General features: G+C 39.2%; 1 protein-coding gene across 6 annotated transcripts in view; it reads left to right on the forward strand.

Annotated features, from left to right (window-relative positions):
• OSBPL3 (oxysterol binding protein like 3) overlaps positions 1-16,720 on the forward strand; it is a 166,961-nt gene that overhangs the window by 53,284 nt on the left and 96,957 nt on the right. The window contains exon 1 of one of the 6 annotated variants that reach the window (XM_081080273.1): positions 7,703-7,895. The exons of the other annotated variants lie outside the window; for them this stretch is intronic. The gene's annotated coding sequence lies outside the window, so the exon portion shown is untranslated. Of the gene's footprint in view, positions 1-7,702; positions 7,896-16,720 lie in introns of those variants that run through there. 6 annotated transcript variants of the gene reach the window in all.

Raw genomic sequence — 16,720 nt, forward strand, 5'->3', positions numbered from 1 at the left:
ATTTTATGGTGGTTTCATCATCATAACTACTAAAAGCTGGAAATAGCTCATATGTTCAATTGGTGAACAGATAAATTGTGGTATATTTATATAATGGAATACTGCTACTCAGCAAGGAAAAAAGGAAGGGACTGCTGATACTAGCAATACTGTGGCTGGAACTCAAAAACATCGCATTGAGAAAAAGAAACAGACACAAAAAGAGCATTTCTGTGTGATTCCCATTTACACAAAGTCCTAGAACAGACAAAACTAATCAACAGTGATAGAGGGGTGAGTGTGGGAGTTGACTGCAGAAGGGCACAAGAAACCTTTCAGATGAAGGAAGTTTTATGTTTTGCTTCAGGTGGTGGTTACATTGGCATTTCCATTTGTCCAAACTCATCAAACTATACACTTATGAAGGGGTGCATTTTACTGTATATAAATTATACCTCAATAAAGTTGATTTAAAAAAATAAGAAACAAACTATTGAGAAGCTAAGGTGTTGAACAGTAAAGCACAGTTAGTATAAAACATAAAATATTTTTACCATGTCATTGAGTTTTCTCTAATCTCATTTTCTCTCTGAAAATTATGATCCTTCTGTTATCGTCCCCTCGCCACTTGTCTGAGAACACAAGACATAACGGCAAGCAAACGTACCATTGTGAAAAAAAACTGAACAATCCACCCATGCGCATTTCCACAAGCAAGCTTCTCCTGTGCTTGAGGATATTTTTTGCCAAGTTAAGCAGTAATCCTGGGAATCATTTAGCGCTTCCGTTATTAATTCTTCTTCAGTTACCAAAATTTTACCAGCACAACTACATATGCCAATAAAATGAAACCTGGAGAAATGCCAAGTGCTTTTCTGTTCTCTAGAAGGAAGTTTAGAGGATTTGTAGACTGAGTAGGTTGAATTTACAGCCATAGACTCTGCTTAAAAAAATCTAAAAATAAAAAAGTTGGCCTCACAGTTGGTATTCCAAGTCATATTTTAAATCCTGTAAGCCTGTATGTAGCTTAGCAAAGTGCTATTCAGAAAACTCTAAATTGCACGTACAGTCTATCTTTGTCTTGCCAATTCCTCTGCCAGCTTCTTTCAGACATTTCTTTCTGCAGTGTCTAAGACTAGAATTGAAGTCATATGTGTCACCTTGAAATGAGTTCTAGACATAAGGTGAAAGTAGTGTTGCTTCTAACTGAGTTAAACATTGCTGAGAGCTTTCTCTTTATGTGCTGGAGGATTCTTAAATAACTTTTAGAACCCAAAGCATATTATGGAGAAGCTAATTTAATAAAATTAGTGATTATATTCATTCAAGTTTTCTTTTGCTCAACTCAAACCAAATAATGCCACCAGTATTCTTTGTTACAGTTTGGCTATATTACGTTCATATTGGGTGCATGTATTAGTTCATTCACTGAACATTTATTGAGTACCTATCATATGACAGATAATTTGCTAGACAGCAGGATATAAAAATGAAAAAGAACAGTGTCCTCCAGAAGCTTCACAGTTCAACAAGGAGACAGGCATGCAAACAAATCTTTTTATTGTAATAAATACAGTTGCTAGAATAAGTTATGCACAAGGGCAACCTGGGAATGTTAAGTTCATCTGGTCTAATGTGGAGTTTCAGGCCAGTGTTTCCTTATTGATTTTCTGTCAGGATGATCTATCTATTCATCGATGAAAGTGGGGTATTAAAGTCCCCTACTCTTACTGTATGATCTATTTCTGCTTTCAGGTCTCTTAATATTTGCTTTATATATTTAGGTGCCCGTATGTTGGCTGCATAATATTTATAAGTGTTATACCCTTTTGTTGGATTGGCCCCTTTATCATTATACAATGATCTCTGTCACTTATTTCAGTCTTTGTCTTAAAGTTTATTTTGTCGGATATGAGTACAGCTACTGCAGCTTTCTTTTGGTTTCCATTTTTATGGAAAATCTCTCTCTATCCCTTTACTTTCAATCTGTGTGTTTCCTTACATCTGAAGTGAGTCTACATCTGAAATGAGTATAGATGGGTCTTTTTTTTTTTTTTTTTAACCCGTTCAGCTACTCTATGTCTTTTGATTGGAGTAGTTGCTGATAGGCATGTACTTATGGCCATTTTGTTCATTGTTTTTTGGCTGTTTTGTAATTCCTCTGTTCCTTTCGTCTTGCTTTCTTCCTTTGTGATTTTCTGTAGCGGTATGTTTAGATTCCTTTATCTTTCATGTATCTGGGAATGTTAGGCAGGAATGGATAGAAAGCCTCGTTTGCGTTACAACCAGGAGATGGTGGCTACTCTACCAGGTTCACCATGGGTCAGGAGTGGCTGCTGCAAAGGCTCAGAGACCGTTTGTGGGGAACTACAAGTGGATTAGTATTGCTGGAAGGTGAAATGTGAGGAGGGTAGTTATGGGAATTGAGAGACTTGAGGCTCCTTGTAAGGTGGTAGTCCTCAGTTCTGTGTATTTTAATCCTCTGGAAAGCTTCTGTGCCAAAAAAAGCTTCTGTGAAAAGCTGTTTAAAAAAACGTTCATACCTAGATCCCAAGACTGTTAAATTAGAATCTTCAGGAAGAGGACCTGAGCGTGTATTTTTCTTTAAAATGTTCATGGATGATTCTGATTTATAGCCAGATTATCTATGATTTGTAAGCAATGAGTATTCACTGAAGATATTTGAACAGGGGCATGACAAGACCTGACATGTTTAAACTGAAAACGGGAGAGTTTTTTTACGAATTGGTGTTCAACTGAATAAGCTTTTTATCTTTCTTACTCCAGATGTGCCATTTGGTCTTAAAAGTAATCCATGGAAACCAAAACAGCTATTCTACTCAACCGATTCCACAGTAGAAATATGGGCAAAATAATAGTTGTGGAGTTGGACATGACAAACCAACCAGTTCTCTGAAGTGTAAAGGAGAAAGCCCGATTTAAACACACAACTAGTGGAACCCACCTCTGTTCCTGCTTTTCTCCTCTCTATGTAACTTTCTGATGCTGCTTGCTACACACCATGAGAGAGAAAGTCAGTGAAATGTTCCCATTTGAATAGGAGCGGCTCAATGCATATTTAGCCCCTAGATGCTAGAGAACGCTCTTGCCAGAAAGGATTTCTTCCTCAGGAATTTAACTTGGAAGGAAAGCCATCCTTACAGAATCTGAGACATTTCATTATAGTACTTCTCACTTTAAGCAGAGAAGTGGCTGACTGGACACTTGGAAGATAGAAAGTGTTTATTATTAAAAGAGAGACCTAGCCCGCAGAGATGTGGGAACAATTGGGTCTTGGAGTATTTGGGCTGGAATAGGGTTATTTCTGCTATTCTTGAAAATATATCTGGCGTAGATACCTTGAAAAGATATAGGTGGTCATTCTTCCTAGTGTTCCAAGACCCAGGTGACAAATAAGAAAGTCTGATAAGTATACTGACCTCCCTGCCCTCTATCTCTCCACAGGCTTCTGGGGTTTATGCTGAAAGGGGTAACTGAGGAGAGTTTTTATAATATTATACCTACAGGTCAGTAGAAAGCCTACCAGGCTCTTGGCTGCTGTGCTCATATATGTGGTACTTAAAACACCAAACTCTGTGGTCATACCATTCGGTAATCTTTAAAACATTTTCTGAATGTTAATTACATGTATATATATTTATATATATATATATACACACATACATACATATATATATGTGTATATATATATATATATATATATATATATATATATATATATAGGTCCACTGTGCTCTTTAGTTATAAAGACACAAAGACATATATAAAATGAGACATTGCTATGCCTCCTCCCTTGTCCCCTTTGCATATACATATGTATGCATAAATAAAGACATGAAAAAGAGGACACTAATAGCTACATATAGTTGATTTGTATTATCCCTAAAGAAGGGAAACACCCTGAGCCAGGACAAATCTGATTCTTGGGTGGACCCTTGAGGAGCACAGTTATAGATCTAAGTAGCCCAGGACAGAGGGATCTTGTTGCACCTGAACAGCCTTCTGACCGCCATCAGGTTGGTGAGACGCTTATGTAGCTGTGGGGCCGCTGACTAAGCGGCAGATCACTCACATCCCCCAAACATTGAAAAATGGAGTTGACTGCCTCAGAGAGTAATGAGATGCCTCTGTGTGGAGTATCCACAGCAGTGAAACCTAGCCTGACGCTAGGTGGGCAGGCATTGAGGACATGTTTAGTAAATAAACGTCAGTGTGACCTTATTGGGAAGAAACTGGATTGGGTGACGACGGTTCTCCTGTCAGTAATTCTATGTAGGAATCCACACTGGGTGTCATAGGAAAGTCACAACTTGAGAAAAACAAGTACAAAAGTGTAAGGGGATAGACTCTTATGACTTTTTTCCTTCTCATTTTAAGTGATTAAATATATCATCTTGACTATGTTCTCATAAAATTGTTGAAAATACAGAAAATCAGTAAGAAAGAGAGGGCAAAATCCCCATTGATTAGCCCTTCAACATCTCTTTGGCTGTTTCCTGTGATCCTTATTTTCAAAATACATTTTTACATGAGTCTATGAATTTTTATTTTTATCATTTTTCTTTTAACATGAACAATTTACATGTTACATTCTTCATGAATATTTTTAGCGGCAATATTCATGGTACAAAATAATATGTTCTAGACATAACTTGCATAACTTTTCCTCTACTATTGGGCATTAATAATTCACTTTCCCCCTATTACAAATATTTGGTAAGAGGGGAACAATATTTTCTAACATTTTGATAGCAATTACTAAATAAGTTTCCCATATATTTTTGCTTATTTATATTTTTGCTTATCAGCAATATGTATCAAAATTTGCCAGTGCTTCCTCTCATTGGGTATTGATATTTAAAATTCCTTTTCTAATGTTATACATGGAAAGCACTATCTGAAACTGGATCTGGAAAGGGAGGGTGTTGTTAGGCTGGTGCAGGCATAGCTTGCAGCGCCCCAGGACAGAAATCAAGAGACACTGCTGGAACTTGGCAGGTCAAACATGGCAGAAAGCCATCAAGCCTTCCATTACCCCACCAGGTCGCCCACCGCCCTCGGCCTCTCCATCTGACTTGTTTCTCTTTGTGTGTCTGATACTGTGCCCCACTTCTGTCTCTTTGCATATATATATGTTTGTCTGTCTGTGTGTCTCATTCTGAGTTCTCTGTGCCTACGGTCTATTTCTCGTTGTCTGTCCTTCAGTCCCTCTCTCTGTCTGCCTTCCCATTGTTTCATGTCTGCTTCCCCTGCAAGTGGCTGAAAATAGCTAAGTCCTGTGGTTATCAAAGAAGGCCTGTGTCTCTCCCTGTGTCTACCTTCCAAATTCTGGACAAAGTGAATCTGGTTAGTTTAGCTTGGTCAGTGCAGTGGCTGCCCTTGGTTTGGGTCACCTCAGTAGCCAGGTAGGGGGGGGAAGGAGAGGCGCAGAGGGAAAGGCTTATTCTTGGAGAGAAGGGTGCCGAAGAAAGGAGCCCCTCTTACAGATGAGACCATGTATAGTGCCGGCCCCCAGTCCTGACGACCTCCATTGTGAGGAGACAATTCAACACGTGTGCCTTGTGTTCTTTGGTGGCCCTCTTAAAGAAAGAACTGAGATTTGTGAAGACCCCCTCTTGAAAGATAATCTGTCGTTATTGATGGAAACTATCTTCTAGGCTTAGACTTGCTGTCCCTAAGGGTGAAGAAGAATTTCCTTAACTGGTCCCATTGCTGCTACAGCATGTGTGTAGGGAGGAGGCGCTACACTGCAGAGATACTTGATGGTCAGATTATGTTTGCTTTTTCTTTTATTTTTCTCTGCTCCTAAAACTGTCACTCAACCCTGGCTTTTATTTTCTTTTATTGTTTCCTTCTGTATGAACCCTAAGGTGACTAGTTTACTTTGTCTTCACAATTAACTCTGTGGTTTTCCATAAGAGGTTGATCCATCATTTTTCCTCAAGAAGCTCCCCATCAGTGAGAGTATGGCAGGTTCTGTGGGGGGCACACAGATCCTTGACCTGCAAACCTGAAGCCTGGCTGGGGGATTAGGCACAAAGAGCAGGGTTAGCAGCAAGGCCGTGAGTCAGAACCAGGTGATCAGGCTAGAATGAGGTTAGATTGAGGATGAGGGGCTAAGGTGGCAGTTCAGTGTAAGTCAGAGGAGAGCTAGGCGATGGGACAAGCAGAGGGTGGGGGCGGACAACCGAAGGTGGTTTGCGTTCTTACAACTCTCAGTTGGAGTTTATTATTAATATAATGATGCATCCCATAATGCACTTTGTTTCTTTCATTGTTTAATGAGTAATACATATTTTTGAAACCATGTTCTAAAGGCACCAAGGTAGCCACTGAAAATGAATTTCCCTCCCACCCTGGTCATTCAGCCACACAGTTCCCTGGATGTGAATTAGTTTCCCGGTTGAGGAAATCAAGGCGCAAAGGGAGAAACTGCTCCAGGCCACACTCTGGCAAGGGCAGTCCTGCCTTTCTAACACTGAGGTGTGTGCTGTTGTCCGAGCCATCTCACTGCGCTCTGTTGGGACACTCAGCATTTATGGGTAGTTATTATTCATATTTTTTTAAGCATCAGTTTTCTATTTCTACATAAGTGATACCTCTTCTGAGGCCCGCCCAATCCCATTAGTCCCCATCACAGTGTATGTGAGTTATTCTAGGGTTTTTGAAAAGTGAATCACATCCACGCTACTAAGGGGGTAAAGGTACAGACTCCACAAATGAATTTGAGGTGCCTGCTATGTACTTCCTCTGTGGAGGAAGAAGGTGGAGAACATACTAATGGTGATAAAAAAATTCACCTGTTTTCACTGAGGGACATTTAGAAGTTGCCGGAAGTCATGACTTCATTATCTTCCCTTTGAAATGTATTTTGTTTTAATCCAGCAGTTGGACTTCTGTATGAAAGCTGTACTTCAACAAAAGTTTTTTTGTTTTTTTTTAAAATCCCATAATATGAAGTCTTTTGTTACTTTCATTTCCAGATAAGCTAAGGTTTCCTGAAATTAGAACTTGGGGGGAGTAGCAAAAAGCCACAGATGGTCCCAGCCTTATATAGATTCCTTGTGAAGGATTTGTACGTATGAATGAGAGGAGGGTGGGATTCCCAGCGTGGGCCATGGCCTGTGTTTGTCCATTGGTTTAGGGTTCCCGGGAAATGACGGGACGAGAGAGAGTGTACACTATTTCCTGATGCTGTAGCTGGGGTACTGCCACTCTGAGCTACTTTCTGGAGTTGAACTTGGAAAGCAACGTCCCCCTATAAGAAGTGCCATCAGCTCTCTGATTCAAGTGCATTGCTTCGATATCTCTGGGATCCCTTGCTACATGACCACAAGCTAACATACTTCTATGAAAAAAATGTGCTTTGAGTTTCAAATAGCTGATTTATAATTACCTTTTGGAACATAACCTCTCAAAAGTTGAGATTATTTGTGCTTCCTCTATTCACTTTGCTCATTTGATGGCAAACAATGGAATTCAGGCTTTTCATTAGCTTGTATTGTTCTTTTGATGAGTGACTTGTGTGAATATTGTGTACAGACGTGTATCTATTTTAACCTATGTGGTGGTATTTCTGAGAATTAGAGTTGCAGTAACTTGTTTTTCAACTGTGGGCCAGAGTCTTTGCTAAATGTTAAGCATACAGATCAAAGATCAACCAGCTGTCTCAGAGTGGAAAGGTCATTTTCACATCACATCCAGATTTGGCTTTTCAAGTCTTTCTGTAAGGGCTTTAATTACACTCCTGATTGCTTAGAAAAAGGCCCTCAGTGATCTAAGCTGGTATTGCCTACCAGGATAGAAGAAAGCCTTCAAGATCTTGGAGGACCCCATGTTTCATTTCTGGATGATTGTCAGTCACCTCGAAAATGAGGAATCTCCGTGATCTATTTGTGAGTTCTGGAATGACTAACGTGGCAGCCAGGGTTGACAAGTCTTGCTGTTGTGTATTGCTGTTTCCACGTGTTGGAGTTGACTTTGACCTTTGACTTTTGCTGTTTCGTTCTTTCCTTTCCGTGAGTTCACTAGAGCATATAGATTCAGAAGGCTTTGTGTGGACTGGGAGGGCATTATAAGCTCCCATGTCGATATTAGTTTGCTCATTTGTTTTTAATGACGTATGACATTTTAAAGCAATCCTGGTGGAGTTCTCAAAACTTTCCTATTGGAGTTTCTCCATGTCATTCAGAGCATAGAAAAGAAGTTCTTGTTTGAATCTTAGGACTAGATCCCAGCATCACATATCCAATTCAGCAAAGTAGATATTCCCCTCAGGGCCAGTGGTTTTTGTGGGAGAAAATGGGTAACTGCATATCTGATTTTATTTGATTCAATGATTATTTTTAGGCAGGGAAGATTTTTTAATTGCTATATAATTCACATACCACAAGCTTTACCCTTTTAGAGTGTATGTAAGTCAGTGCGTTTTTTTTTTTTAGTACATTCACAAAATTATACCATCATCATCACTGTCTAATTCTAGTACATTTTCATCACACCCAAAAGAAATCCCATACTTCCCCATTCCCTCTACCTTCAGGCTCAGGCAAACACTAACCTACTTTCTGTCCCTCTAGATTTGCTTATTAGGGAGATTTCACATAAATGGAATCATACAATATGTGGCCTTTTTTTTATTTCTCTTTCTTCACAGGATAATGTTTTCAATGTTCATCTATGTGTAGTATGACTCAATTTTTTCCTTTTTATTGCTGAATAATATTTTAGAAAGTTTTTCCCAAAGTCATCATATGGATTGGTATTACAGAATTTTCTAGTTTATTCTGTGGTATTGTTTGTAGCACAGTGTTTCAGACTTTTCAATCACCAGTGTCTAGAATTGTGCCTGACCAACAGTAAGTGACCAATAAAGATTTGTTAAGTGAATACTTTATGGATTCCATTTACCCATTTTCTTGTTTGCTTGGTAAATATAGTGCAGACTTCTTAGAGCTGTGTTATTAGGTAAGTCTGCATAACAGTTGCATGAGTATTTCATTTCTGAGATATTTCCCATAAGATTTTTTTGAGCAATTTGTCCAGTTAACTTAGAGTGCCATTCCCTGGAGTAGCTCTCCTTTCCTTCAGATGACATTGTACTTCCCATTCAGATGTTTCCTCTTGAGAGTAATTTCAGACCGAAATAGAAATGATGGAGTCCCAGTAGTAAACTTTAGAAAGCAAGGGGAGGCAAATAAGGAAGTTGGGTTTGGCGAAAGATATGTGATGAGAGACCAAGAAGAGGCTTAGGGAAGATTAGGTGAAATAGAAAAGCATGGTCCCAGTCTCTGAACATTGCAAATGGTTTTTATGTCATAGTCATGGTTTCTCATGACTCTCTCCACCTCCCAAGTCTAGACATGAAACTATAAGCAGAGAGTATCCAAGTATTATTACTGGCTGTTGTAAGCCCGATTCGTAGCCAAGAAATGGTGCCTGTGCACGTTAAGCTATTACCTACATGACGAATAAACCAACCTTTAAAGGTAGGAATTCAAATCATTTCATGGACTCATAGGATAATGGAGTTTTAAAGTTAGACAGGATCCTCAGGCTGAAGGAATATTGGTAAGTGTCACCTCAGGTCAGATATGTTTGGAAATAAGTTCAACAAAAGTAACAGATCTGGCTTTGTTGTTTGATTGCTTTAACTGCAGGACCTCTCAGACCATTTAATGTGTTAATATGTATCTAAGAGGGAATGTAGGAGCACTCGGCAAGGTGACTGGTCTATGGGGACTTATTTCTCCCCCACAGAGAGCCCTGTGAAACTGGTATTTAGCAGAGCGCATTTTGAATAGTTATGATCCAGGATAACACCTTTATTTTTCAGATGTGAAGTCTGATTTGTTAGTCTTTGTGTATTGCTCTTTCTAGGAAGGATCATGTTTGCTGGTACATTACATGGAAGCTGACTGACTTGTCTAAGAGAACTGTCAAAAAAGTGAGAGCTTAAATTAGGAGTTAAAAATGAAACTTCTGAAACACTGTGTGTGTATACACACACACACACACAAAATATATATTACAAAATACCCTACCTTTCAGGATCTAACTTTTAAAAACCGTGTTACTTGTATAGGTTGGTCTATGTGGTACCTAATAAGCTCTGATGTAATGAACTCATAACTTTTTATTTCTGCAGCTCTTACTCCTTAAGATGGAGGACAGGAAGAGCAGGACAGGGACCCCTATAAAACAAGACCACTGACTTCTGCTATGTAATAAGCAAAACACAGACAGCTGACCTGTTATGGCTGGAATGCATTTTTGGAGTTCTGTGGTAGAGCAGACCATATCCAGTTACAAATTTGGAAACAGACTACCCTGTATTCCTTATAGTTCTTCCATCTTCCCTCCCTGGACCCAGACACCCCACACTTCCTTCTTTCCTCCAGGTCATCTAATAAGGTTTGTTTATTTAACTTTCTTTGAAAGATAGGGGGAAGAGGGCAGGAAGGAGAGAGGGAGGAGGGAAGGAAGAGAAGGAGAGAAAGGAGGGGGTAGGTAGGTATTGGAACAGGTCTTAGTGGTACAGTTACCTTCACTTCCTGTAAATCTAGTTTGTGTGTGTTGGTGTAACACCATTGTGGTATACCAGTAGCACAGAAGGGATTCCCAGTGTCAGTGGTTTCCATTCACACCTCTAGATAAAAGACCCAAGCTCCACTGATTTTTCTTATCTACATTCTTGGAAGGTTTCTGCATTCCCCTGCTAGATAACTGGGGAGGCATGACTTAGGCACATTCTCTCATCTTGGAGTGTAGTGTTTCTCCAACAACCAGAGAAAGCGGGGTCAGAGCATGAGGACTGCGGGAGGGATTTGAGTCAGAATCTGAGATTGGTGAGTGTTGGGGAAATTGAGAGAAGCCTGGATCAGGTGACCATTTTAGGAAAATGAACCATCAAAATCAGACCAGTGATGACTGTTTTCTTTTTATTTCAGTGATACGTGTCCCTTATTTAAAAAAATACCAAGCAAAACAAACAGTCCAAAGGGGAAATTAAATATTACCCAAAAGTCTCAACCAGAAAATAACCAATGTTAACATTTATTTCAGGACTGTCTCTATACATATATGAGAGAGACGAATAGAGGGGCGGATGGGCACACACAATGGGCAGAAATAATGTATAAAATTGAGCTGAAACTAAACCTAGTTTTAAAAGTAAAATATTCTACTTGATCTTACTCGAATGTAACAAAAGGGAAAAAAATGGCTAATCTTCCTTACACTAAGTGGATTAATTTTCTTAGTTATTCTTAGTTCAGAAGATAGTTGGGAGTCAGAATGGGTTTTGAGCATGCTATTAGATTGGTGCAAATGTAATTGCGGTTTTTGCGATTATTTTTAATGTCTTAAACTGCAATTACTTTTGCACCAACCTAATATAACAACATAATAAACAATCTAACACTTCACTCAGTGTCACTCCCTGATTTCAGATGTTAGGTTTTTGTTTTGTTAGGGTTTATAATTTTAACACTCGGCTATAACTCCCCTGGTTATTCCCCCCCGCCCCCCACCCCACACATATTTAACCCTAATCAATGTACTTTTAACCATCAGTCTTTTCCACTACGTTGTCGTTCTTCATAATTTACTGTTTGCTGGGCTTCATCATCATTAGTCGTTAAGGTTTCTTAGAAAGGGCTTCTGGATGCAGTATTTCCTGAGTTGTTTTGTCTTTGGGCAGTGTTGCCTATTGCTTTTATTTTTGAAAGACAACTTTTCTATTACCAACTTGTCTGCTAAAGAGACTGTACTAAATTACATTCTACTAGCAGTCTATGAGAATGCCTGTCTGGAATAGGAACTTTTATTTGAGAATATCTGTTTGTTTGAAATTGTAGCATTATATTGGGCAGTGGCTAACATAAATTTGAGTTGGTAAATTGGATATCGGATTATGGAAACACTTGACTGTTGGGAAATTGGCTGTTTTCGTGGTGAATTTCTACTTTCCTTGCCAAATTCACAGCTTGCCTGCAGGCCAAGTGATAGCTACTAGGCAGCATTGCTGAGCTGTTTCTAGGACTTTGTAAATTCAGTGCTGGAATCCTCTTAAAAAGCTTCTCCTCATCCCTCCCCACTTTCTGTGAAAAGGCATCTGGCAGGCTGAGGGTAGACTTTTGTTGCCATCTGAAGATAGTAGAAAGTAGTAAATATTTACATCTACCAAAAAAAAAATAGCATCTGATAATTGTTTGAACTGATAACATTTTCTTTGTTCTGAAATATAATCTTTTGTTTATGTCATAGACTATTTTCTAAAAACTGACTAGCTGTTACCATGTTTCCCTGAAAATAAGACCTCGCCAGACGATCAGCTCTAATGTGTCTTTTGGAGCAAAAATTAATATAAGACCCGGTCTTATTTTACTATAAGACCAGGTTAATATAATATAACATAACATAACATAACATAACATAACATAACATAACATAACATAACATAACATAACATAACATAACATAACATAACATAATATAACATAATATAATATAAAAGTATAATACAATATATAGTATAATATAATATAATATATTACTGGGTCTTATATTAATTTTTGCTCCAAAAGATGCATTAGAGCTGATTGTCCGGCTAGGTCTTATTTTTGGGGAAACACGGTATAAGCCATTCCTAAATGATACATGGACTTCATACATCTTTTTGTAACGTGGTTTACCATTGCAGCTGTGTGAGTCAGAGGGTCTGATCCTTTTAGGGTAGCTTATCTCTGTACTAACACAGTTTGAAATACCTGCAAGTTGAAGTAGGGCTTATTACTGTAAATCCCTGCTGACCTCATGTAGAAAACTAATAGCCTGTTTCACCCTTTAATGTATTCTCTCCAAACAATGGAGGGAATGGGAAAGAAAATTTCTTAAATGACTTAATGCATTTCAGTTTTGGCCATCATACTTTATGGTGACTCAGCTGTATGCCACCCATGGACTTTTTCAGAGTTGGTAGAGTGAGTGCATACCTGGGAGATTTCAGGAGGCAGAAATGTCCGGAGCTGTTCTCATGTTGTGCTAAAGGAAATGAGGGAGGAAATAAATGGTTTAGAATGGTGTGGTCTCAAGCTCTTCTGTCTAATATGGTAGCTATCAGCCACAGGTGGCTATGTAAATTTAAATAAAATTAAATCAAATTTAAAATTCAGTTTCTTAGTTTGCACTAACCGTATTTCAAGGGCTCCCTAGCCACACGTGGCTGGCGGCTGCAGTACCAGATGGCACCTAAGAACTATTGGACAGCTCTGGTATATTTTCTGATCTTTTGTTTCATGATCCTTCAGGGTTCATTTCAGCCCCAGTGAGTTGGTCTTCTGTCTTTTCTGGGTACAGATTGCCCTCAGCACGTCCTGTGTGTGGTGCAAATTAGCTCTTGGCACTTGGCGTTGCGGGACCTACTAGATGGCCTTCTGGCCAAGGCCCAGGAGTTATTCAGTGTTTTTACCAAAAGATTGACTGGGTCTTGGGATTTTGACTCATTAATAATAAAAGTACCCTTTAGCAATATTTAAATGTATCCACCTAGACTTTTACTTCAATTCCCTCTTCCCATTCTGGATGTGTGTTTTTGAGGGAGAGTACAGTCTTGGGTTTTGTCCCAGTTGAACCCCCACTGGCTAATCTTATGACGTTAGTAAGACAATTTCTCTGTGGCTCAGTTGTCCATTGAGAACTCACTCCCAACTGCTGCTTAAGCTATTGAAGATAAATGCCAAATGAGAAGTTTTGAGGTTTGTGAAAAAGTATATTGAAAGGGTTTTTGGGGTTTGTTGATCTTTTTATCTTTGTGCCCAGTTTTAGATTTCCAATGTCCCATTTGTGATTTCTCTGTCACTAGCAGACACATACCCACCTTGATGAGCTAACTGGTCCACACACTCCACAATGGGCTTCATATAAGTGACTTTCTAAGGGAGAACTGGGTTTGTTGACCAAAGAGCCCTCTTTTAAGTCTGACTTACAGGACAAAAGTGGAATGCTGTGGTAGGAAGAGCCTGCTGCCCTGAGGATCAGGAGGAGGTGGCATTACTCCTGGTTGAACTATGAGTCTTTTTGACCCCAGGTTCTCATCCACCCACCTGACTAGCTTGGAGTCTGCCAAGGGTTCCTGTCTAGTGTTGCAGTTACCTAATGCTGTGTAACAAACAGCCCCATATTACTATTCCTAACATAGCTGTGAAGTCACACAACATCGCTTTGGCCATAATCACAAGCCCATTCGGGCTCAAGGGAAGGGAACAGTATCAATGGAGAAGTATCCATGTTACTTTGTAAGAAGAGCTTTGTGCTGAAATGTATATGTGTCTCGTCATCTTTGAGAAATACACCTTCCACACCCGGTCATGGTGAATCAGAATTGGCATCAGCTCTCTCTAAACCATAAATAAGCATTGAGGTCTGACCAAGGTCTGGAAACGGAAGCATTTCTCATTTTTTCAGGAGATACTATCATTGTTCTGTGCTGGGGTGGCTTTGCCTTTGTGTGTTAGGGTGGGGGAGTCGCTATTGGCATAGCACTGGGACTTCTTTGATGAAAGAACACCAAATGGTATATTGAAACACCAAGTGGTGTATTGAAACACCTTCAGTGTGCTAAACTCTCTGATTCAACTGATGTCTGCAATGAATACACAACATAGGGGAATTGAGAGTGAAGATCAGGGTCCTAGTTGCTGAAAATTACCTTTAATTTGATGGAATCCAGCTAGACTTTTGATAACATGATTTACAACTCCCATTTTGACTGAGGTTTTCTCATTTGTAATTTCTAGTACTTCTTTCTCTTTTGTAACATTCTCATTTGATGCAAACTCCTAAACAATTAGGATCCCTCTTTCTACAAAATTTTTAAGCTTGATAAATTGATACTTTAGAATATTTCTTTTCCTGTTTCTGAGCTAAAATAAGTTTTAGTAAAAATCTTCTAGTAGTTAGTGTAAAGGGGAGGGAGCACAGGTCATCAGTTTGATAAATGATCTGCCACATATCCGATTCTGTGCCAGTTGTACGAAATTAAAAGAAAACAAAAATAAAATAAGACAGTCTTCAGATTACTTCAGATCTATATATTGTGCTGGAGGGAGAAAAAGAACTATTGTATTGTTGGCGTTAGTAACAAGGGGGCTTTTACATTTTTCTTGCCTTTTGAGCTCTAGTCTACCAATAACCACCCCAGCTTTTGAAAACCTGTTTTCTCTGCCTTTTCCTTCTATTTCTCCTTGTAACATTTTTCAGCTTGTGTAGTTTTAAAATGTTGTAGTGCATTTTCTTGCAGCAGTCTTTTCCCTAGGAGTAAAACTTCCTGTAACTCTTTTTCTCCCCACCTAGATTCAATGAATTAGTGATTTCTTGCTTTCTTTTGGGCCTCTTACAAGGCATCGTTTATTAGTGCTCCTGCCATTCTAGAAGGACACCCCCAAAATATATCTAGGGAAATTTGTTTTACAGAATTCGGTTAAAATTAGATTCTCAGTCCTGGGGTTATTTTTAGCGAGGTAGACAAAGCGGGGTACACTCGAAATGTACATCTGATACATTAACCATTAGGTATTTAGTTTCTTGTTATTCGAGAGCATTCAGTTAATGCTTATGAAGCAATATTCATTCTTAGCTTCATGTTTACATTTCTGTAAAGACCAATGAGTACGTTTTTATAGGAGATAGAGAAAATTTTAAAATTCGCGTTCACATTTTATAGTGACTCAATTGATAGTCTTTTTAGATAAGTGATGAAATGTAGTCTGTGGGTGCCAATTGTTAAAACTCTACCCTGCTTCCGCCAGCAGTTGTCAGTGAAGGGAGGCTAACAACACCCACTGATAAAATTCAAACCACAAGATGTTATTTAAAGTTCTTGGTGTGTGTGGGGGGGTGCTCTCTCCTCTTGCCCTTTAAACTGCTCAGTCACTTCCTGCTTTGCATTTTAATGTCATGCAAATTAGATGCAGTAGATGTAGGTCTGGCATTAGATACTAACATGAAATTAAATACTAAAAGAAGACAGTTCCGTGGAGTAAGTTTTTCTATCATTTCTGAATGGATGCAAGATTTAGGGCAGTGGTTCTCAACCCGCACTGCTCATCAGAATCACCTGGGAGCTTGTCAAAATGCCCTTGTCCAGACAGAGTGTCTGGATGAATTGGTATGGAGTGGGCCCAGAAGTTGGTATTTTATAGATGCTCTCCAAGGTGATCCTGACATGCCGCCAGGCTTGAGAAATAGTGCATGAGTATTCCTCTCCACATTCCTCTCTACCTAGTCAATTCCCAGCCACATTTTTAAGGCTCCCCGCAGGCCATGTCTTTCAAGCTTTCCCTCACAACTCCAGCTTCACTGCCTACTTCCCTGTTGCTGCCCACAACACCTATTAGATGTCCCACCCTGACCTGTGTTCTTCTTGTTTCATTTACATACATCTTCCTCCTGGATCAGAGTGATTTCCTCCTTGGATTAAACTTCTGTCATTTAGTTCCATCCCTTAGAGATTAGCACAGCTATGGACACATAGGAGATACTTTATAGGTCTGTATTGAGTTGACTTTTCATCAGCATGGCTGTTCTCCTTTAGCCTCTGGTCTTTGCACTATAGCTTCCTTTATTAGCACACATTTATCCATAAGTGTTTCTTCATCTTGAGACATGGAAGGATAAGTAAGAGTGACTAAACTGTAGAAGGAGGAGAAAATTCAGCCCG

This window comes from Rhinolophus hipposideros (genome assembly GCF_964194185.1).
Source record: "Rhinolophus hipposideros genome assembly, chromosome: 18".
Taxonomy (NCBI): Eukaryota; Metazoa; Chordata; class Mammalia; order Chiroptera; family Rhinolophidae; genus Rhinolophus; species Rhinolophus hipposideros.